This window comes from Pteropus medius, unplaced genomic scaffold (genome assembly GCF_902729225.1).
Source record: "Pteropus medius unplaced genomic scaffold, Ma_sr-lr_union100, whole genome shotgun sequence".
NCBI classification, from domain to species: domain Eukaryota; kingdom Metazoa; phylum Chordata; class Mammalia; order Chiroptera; family Pteropodidae; genus Pteropus; species Pteropus medius.
Window position 1 is genome coordinate 7542975 of NW_024354499.1, and position 7217 is coordinate 7550191.

Genomic DNA, 7217 nt, shown 5'->3' on the forward strand with positions numbered 1-7217 from the left:
AGGTAAAGGTAATGAATTATTTCTTCAGATTTTGAGGACAATTCTGAGTTCTTTCCTGGAGTTCTACTGTCTGGTCTCATGAGAAAGTAGCCAGAGGGTTGTTCCACTTTAGAACTGAGGAACTGAAACATAACTTAGGTCAAGATGTTCCCTTGAGCCTGCCAGAGGTCTGGGCCTTATGACCATTAGTCAAATCTGGGCTACTGTCTTCTGTTGCCTCGGAGGCTGCTGATTATCTGGGGGAGAGGCTTGGTTTCTGAAAGAGAGAGAGAGATGATTTCCAGAGCAGAGGTTTTAAACTAAATTTAATCAAAGTCATAAGGACTATCAGTTTCAGTATGAACAGAGCACAGTGGGCTAATAAGAGAATGTCCCACTTGAAGTTATCAAGGATGATAAGTCAAGTCACATAGCGCCCTGTAGTGACTATAAGGAGTTGGGCATTTGATTGTGATAGAAGTTACTGAAGGATTTTAAATATTGACATGATATCTAATTTATATTTCAAAGAGATAATGTGGCTGCTGTATAGTGAACTGGTGACAGGAGGACATGTTTGGGCATCTACGGTCTTAATCTGAGAGAGAAGGATGGTGTTTTAGGCTAGAATGATAACAGCGGGAGAGAAATGGATTTTTGATATGTGTATAGAATCAATAAGAACTTTACGGCCATGCTACCCTGAACAAGCCCAATCCCGTCTGATCTCGGAAGTTAAGCAGAGTTGGGCCTGGTTAGTACTTGGATGAGAGACCATCTAGGAAGACCAGGTGCTGTAGGCATAAAAAATAAAACAATAAAAATAAGAGATTGTAAGCTGACAAGGTCCTTAAAATCTGTGAGGTCAACCAAAGGTTGCCTCACCTAAAAAATAATTAAAAAAAAAATGAATCAATAAGAGTTGATGATGGATTGAATGATAGACAGAAGGAAAGAAAAAAGTTACTGTTTTTTCCTAAATCTCTTGCTGGGCTAAGTAGATAGATAGAGATATCATTTGGTACAGTGGAAAGGATTGGAGAAGAGCATGTCTTCTGAAGAAGGATAAATATTTAAATTGTGTTCATATTAACTTTGAGATTCTTATCAGACACTTGTGCCAGATTGTATTGATTGATCTCAATTATTTGCTAGCTGTTGCTATGGGAAAGTTATGTTCTCTGGCCTCAATGATATCAGGCTTGTCATATGATTTGCACTGGCTGATAAAATGTGAGTTGAAGGACATATACCGTTCCTAAAAAATGGCTTTAAAAATTATTCTGTGGCGTCGCCATCCTTCTTCCCCTTCTGTTATGAAAGCAGCATACTCCAGATAGAAGTTATCCCTCCAGCCTTCATTCACAGATGAAAATTACACATTAATCAGAGCTCTTCAGCTAAGAAAGAGGCAATATTTAATGAGGGGGCACACAAACCTTTGGTATAATATGCTGAAATTTTGGGAGTTGTTTGTTACTATCTCATAATTTACCCTAAGCCACCTAATATGATATCTCAATAGATATGTTGTGTAGGTGGTTGGAGACACAAGTTTGGGTCTTATGGAAGAGGTCACATTTGGAGATATAAATTTGAAGTTCTTCAGCAAATAGATTTAAAGCCAAGGAATTAGGCGAAATCACCACATACTTGTGTATATATGGAGAAATGAATGGATAGGAAACTGTTTTAATCAGTTGAAGTTGCTATAACAGAATACCACAGACTGGGTTGCTAATAAAAAGAAATTTATTTCTTCCAATTCTAGAGGCTGGGAAGTCCAAGATCAAGGCACAGGCAGATTTGGTGGCTGGTGAGAACTTGCTTCCTGGTTCATGGATTGTTTGCCTTTCACTGTGTCCTCACAGGGTGGAAGAGATGAGAGAACTTTCTAGGGTCTCTTTTGTTAGGACAACAATCCCAATCATAAGGGACACCAATGATCCAATCCCCTCCCATAGGTTGCACCTGCAAATACCATTCATTGGGGACTAGGTTTCAACATATGATTTTTGGGGGGGATACAAACGTTTAGTCTGCAGCAGATCCAGCTTCAACTTTGGATTTTTAAAGAAAAAGAAGTAGCTCCAAAGAAGACTGATAAGGAAACACAGTGAAAAGGCAAGAGAGGAGAGGGAGGAGTCAGCTGTGTCTAAAGATGCAGAATTATTAGAAAAGAAAGTGATTCTTTAGCCTAGGATTATGAAAGTCATGTTCTTTGTGTCCTTGACAAGATCTATTTCCTTTGAGAGGTAGAAGCATATTTCAGCTGGAGTTGACTGAATGTGTAATGCAGATTTTCTCTATTTTTATGTGTCTTGGTCATTTCAGTGAGGATTTAGGAAATGGACAAGTATTGATGTTCAAGCTTCCATGTAAAAATACCATGAAACAAGGAAGTTTAAGTGTCTTAACAGGGTAACATAATAACCCATGGAAGCTCTATTTGTCAATATCCTATAGATGTATTTTTCTGAATAAAAATGGCTATTAATTTGGGGTTTAATTTTTTTCTCTCAAAAATGCTATTACTTCCTGGGATGCTAAAGGTTAAATGAGTCTATGTTAATTCCCTTAGGTTCACTCCTTTTGTCTGGAAATACTGTTGTGGACATTTCCAGACTTGTACTTAAAGTAAAACTACAATTTCAGAAAAATCTCATTATGTGGGATATGTCCATCAAACAATTTTCTTGTCACTAAGTACTTCATAAATACACTTAATGGGCAACATTGTAATAATAGCAGTAGCAAACCTAGCACAAAACTGGTTATTTATGCACTTATCTTGCAAAAATGTTTTCTATTAGATTTCTCTCTTCTCGAAGAAAGAGCTAATAAAAAATCCCTATTACTATTTGCAGTGTAGTCTTTGCTGATAATAATGTGCCTACCTTGACTATCTCTCTCAATTGGTAAATAAGCTCAAATGGAATTTTCACATCTCCTATAGTAACATATTCTTTTATGACATTTCTGACAAAAGCTTTGCAGGCTTCTGTGTTATGGATTCCTAGTTGAGAAGACAATAGAGGCACAGAAAGCAATAACAAACACAACTCCAGTGTTGATAATGGCTTAAAAAGTGTGCTATATTCTTTTGAATAGAGATTATGTGTATAAATACTGCAGTTCAGAAGGCAGCATCAGAAATAACTACAATTCAGGACAACAGAAGTAAGATGTTTTTTGTAAACAAAAAACTTAAGAAATATTTTTTTTTCATGGAAGATAGGTATCACAACAGATAAAACCTATCATGTAAACACTGAAGGCACTGGATGAAATAATTTCCCCATATCGTTTTGTCTAAATGTTTCCTAGGGAATTATAAATTTTATGGGTCATGAAAATTGTCAAAACCAACACCTCAATTATAAAGCAATCTCAGCAGTAGAGGACAGAGTCAAGAGCCCAGAAACATATCAGAAAATCTCCATACAGTAGAGCAAATGACATAAGCATTACCTATTCACTCCACAGGTGTTGATTGCATACCTACTGTGTGGCTATCAGTGTGCTAGGTACTGGATCAGATGGCTAGATATGATTTTTTCTCAAGGATTCTACCACCTAATAGGGACTGGGGAACAGATATTTTAAAACAATTACAAATATCGACTCAGGAATAGGTACTACATTTATTTAGACAATATTCATGCAAGAGTTTTAAATGTCTTTAAAGCTATTTTCCCCTGAAATTAATTACATTATCATCTGATTATTTCCATGATATAGGTTAATGTAGACATGCAGTTGCAGAGGAGAAAGTGATAAAAAACATTTGGGACATTTAGAGATGAGTCTTCATAGAAATGATAGCATTTACAACACAATCAAGGCTAGGAAAGGCATTCTTTAACCTTTTTTTCACAAAAAGGGTCTAACATAAATAAAATACATTTCACATATTTCAAGTCTTTCATATGATCAGTTTTGATATATTTCTATCACTACAGTCAAGATAATGAACAATTCCATTATCCACCACGGTTTCCCCATGCACCTTGGCAATCTGACATTCCCTCTATACTCCCTCCCAGGCACCATGATTTGTATACTGTCACTATGGATTAGTTTCTATTTTTTATTTATTTTTTTTAATTTTGTATAAAATGTGTCATACAGTATGCACTCATTTTTGCCTTGTTGCTTTCACTCAGCAGGACTTTGAGACTTATTCATGTTATTGTATATATCAATAATGTATTCCTTTTTGCAACTAAGTGATGAGCAGTGTGTGGTAAGTCCATTATAGATATACCACAGTTTGCTTCTCTACTCACTTATTGAAAGATACTAAGCTGTTTCTAGTTTGGGGCTAAACTGCTATGAATGTTTGTGTACAAATCTTTCTACGGATATATGTTTTCTTTAATCTTGGGTAAATACTGAAGTATAATAGCTGGACGGTATAAATTAACTTACTATGAAACCATCAAACCACTATCCAAAATGGCAATTATCATTTTGTTTTCCTACCAGCAATGCATGAGTATTCTAGTTACTCCACGTCCTTGCCAACACTTGGTCAGTTTTTTTTTTTTAATTTATTCTAATAGATGTGTAGTTATTTATTATGTGATTTTAATTTGTATTTCCCTGATGACTAATAACGTTCTGCATTTTAAGTGCTTATTGTATATCATCTTTCATTAAATCTCTTTTCTAATGCCTGTTTTGGGTGAGTTATTTGTTTTCTTAATACTGAGTTGTAATGTTCTTTTATAGACTCTAAATACAAGTCTTTTTAGATGATATATGTGTAGTGCATTCTTTGATTTTCCTTGCAACCATGTGAATAAAAGCTGAAAAAAAGAGACTTGGGAGAAAGATAGTAAATCTAGAAGTAACTGATTTAAAGTTGATGGCTATTGAGTAGCTTCAGAAAAGAGCATTCTCTAAGAAGAGAAAAGAGAAAAGTAATAGGAATTCTAGATACAGAAACCAAGTAGGAAGCATCTTGAAATCAATTATTGTTTTGGAATATGGATGTATTTTAAAAGAAAATTATGAGCATTCAAAATACAGAGGCATTACTTTCTGCAAATTAATTTAAAATGTACTTTCTACTGTGTTGAACCTTATGCAAAATTCTTTTGCCTGTTTGTGGCTGCATTGACTGTCCATAGTAACCATCTGTGGATGGCAAATGAATGTATTTTCTGTTCATCACTTTATTTCTCATGTTCCATTTGTATACAAGAAAGAAATTATACTTTGATAAATTTAAATTTAATATTGCGAAAACTAGAAATGTGAATAAAAGCTGCTTTAAGTGTTTGAAATAAAAAGGGTAAAAAAATAGAAAAAAATATTTTTCTTTCCTCCAAATACTTTTATTAAGTCATTCTCAAATTTTACCAGACCTGGATTGCTCCTCTTGTGCTTTTCACAAGCCTCCTTTGTATTTCTTAAAGAACACAATAGAAGTGTTTGGGTAAGTGTAGGCAATGATGTGGATTAAACAGAAAACTATGGAACATAAAAGAGTACTTAGAAATATTTATTTTTTCTTCTCCTCTTCAAGACTTGACCATGTGTATGTGTATATATGTATATATGTTGTGTTAAACACAGTACAATTTAATCATACATCTTTCCTGAAATTCTTCTTTCTGTCTTCCTTCCTGAGTTTAGGTTCTATTATTAAAAATAATTCGTATAATGAACTTCTGTCCCAGTTGCTTGGCCAATTGCCAACCAGGTTCACTCAAAGTATCTGTCTTTTCTAAATCTGCAATAGAGAAGCTGTTTTTTTGAAGGAGAAAATAACACAACTGGTTACACTTCAAAATCTTGACTGCGAACTGCAAAATCACTATTGTTTGGGAGTCCTGCCACATTCCTCTGGTGATTTTTGATGTTATACTTAAAAAAAAAATATGTGAAACCATATTCTGTTTTTTCAAAGCCTCCAGACACCTTACTGAACCACACATTTCATTATAACAATATATTTCTGTCTATGGATTTCCTATATAGTCATTCTGCAAATAATGAAATTATCTCTTCCTTTCAAATCTTTATAAGTATCATTTCTTTTTCTTATCTTAGTGCAATTGGCAGACCTTACAAAAGATAAGAAAATGTGGTACCATTTCCACTATGATAATTTTTATGACCCATGACATGTAGAAGTGTATTTCTTTATTTCAATACACAAAGATAATTCTTGTTATTGTATTCTACCATAATTTTATTATAGTATAAAAAAACATATCTTGATTATTTAAATTATATGACATTTGTGGCAAACGCTTTATGTTTTTGCTTTATGACTCATTATGTGGTCAATTGTTTATAAATGTTAAGTACAACCTTAAAAAGAATGTGTATTCTGCAGATATTGGAGATATAATTCTATATATGTCTCTTAGTTTAATTTATAAGTGTTGTTCAAATGCCCTATCTCCTTCTGATCATTTTTGTCTATATTTTCTATCAGTTATGAGAGAAGTATGTTATATGTCCCAGTGGTTTCGAATTTGTCTTTTCCTTTTTAGGTCTGTCAATTATTGCTTTATATATTTCAAAGCCACATAATTAGGTAGTCATGTGCCACATAATAACATTTTAGTCAACAACAGACTGCATATAAAACAGTGTTTCCATAAGATTATAATGGAGCTGAAACATTCCTGTCATCTAGTGATGTGTAGTCCTAATCTTACAGTGCAACATATTACTCACATGTTTGTGGTGATGTGGTGTAGAGAAACCTGCTGTGCTGCCAGTTTTGTAAAAGTATAGCATATATAATTATGGACAGTACATCATACTTGATAATGATAATAAATGACGATGTTACTGGTTTGCATATTTACTATAATTTTGTTGTTATTTTATCTTTCTGATTATAAATGTTTGCTGTAAAACAGTATGCAGTGTTACACCAGCACCTGCCTCATACATCTGGTTTATTGTGTCTCATGATTTCATCATATTCTCTTGCGCTTGATTTAATCTCATGTTTTTGTACAGTAATATACTGTATAGGCTTGTAGCCTAGGAGCATAGGCTATACCATATAGCTTAGGTATGTCATAGGCTACACTATTTGGTTTGTATAAGTATGCTTTGTAATATTTGCATAATGACAAAATCACCTAACAATACATTTCTTAGAATGTAGTCATGTCATTAAGCGGTACCTGACTGTACTTAAGAGATGTAAGATTGCTGTATCTTCCTTAATAAATTAATCCTTTTATCATTTTATGTGACTTCTACTA

The 7217-nt window shown here is 33.8% G+C and overlaps 1 pseudogene; it reads left to right on the forward strand.

The window, feature by feature from the left end:
* The first annotated feature begins 663 nt into the window (after window positions 1-663).
* Window positions 664-782, forward strand: LOC120594647 (uncharacterized; annotated as a pseudogene).
* Window positions 783-7217: the final 6435 nt, after the last annotated feature.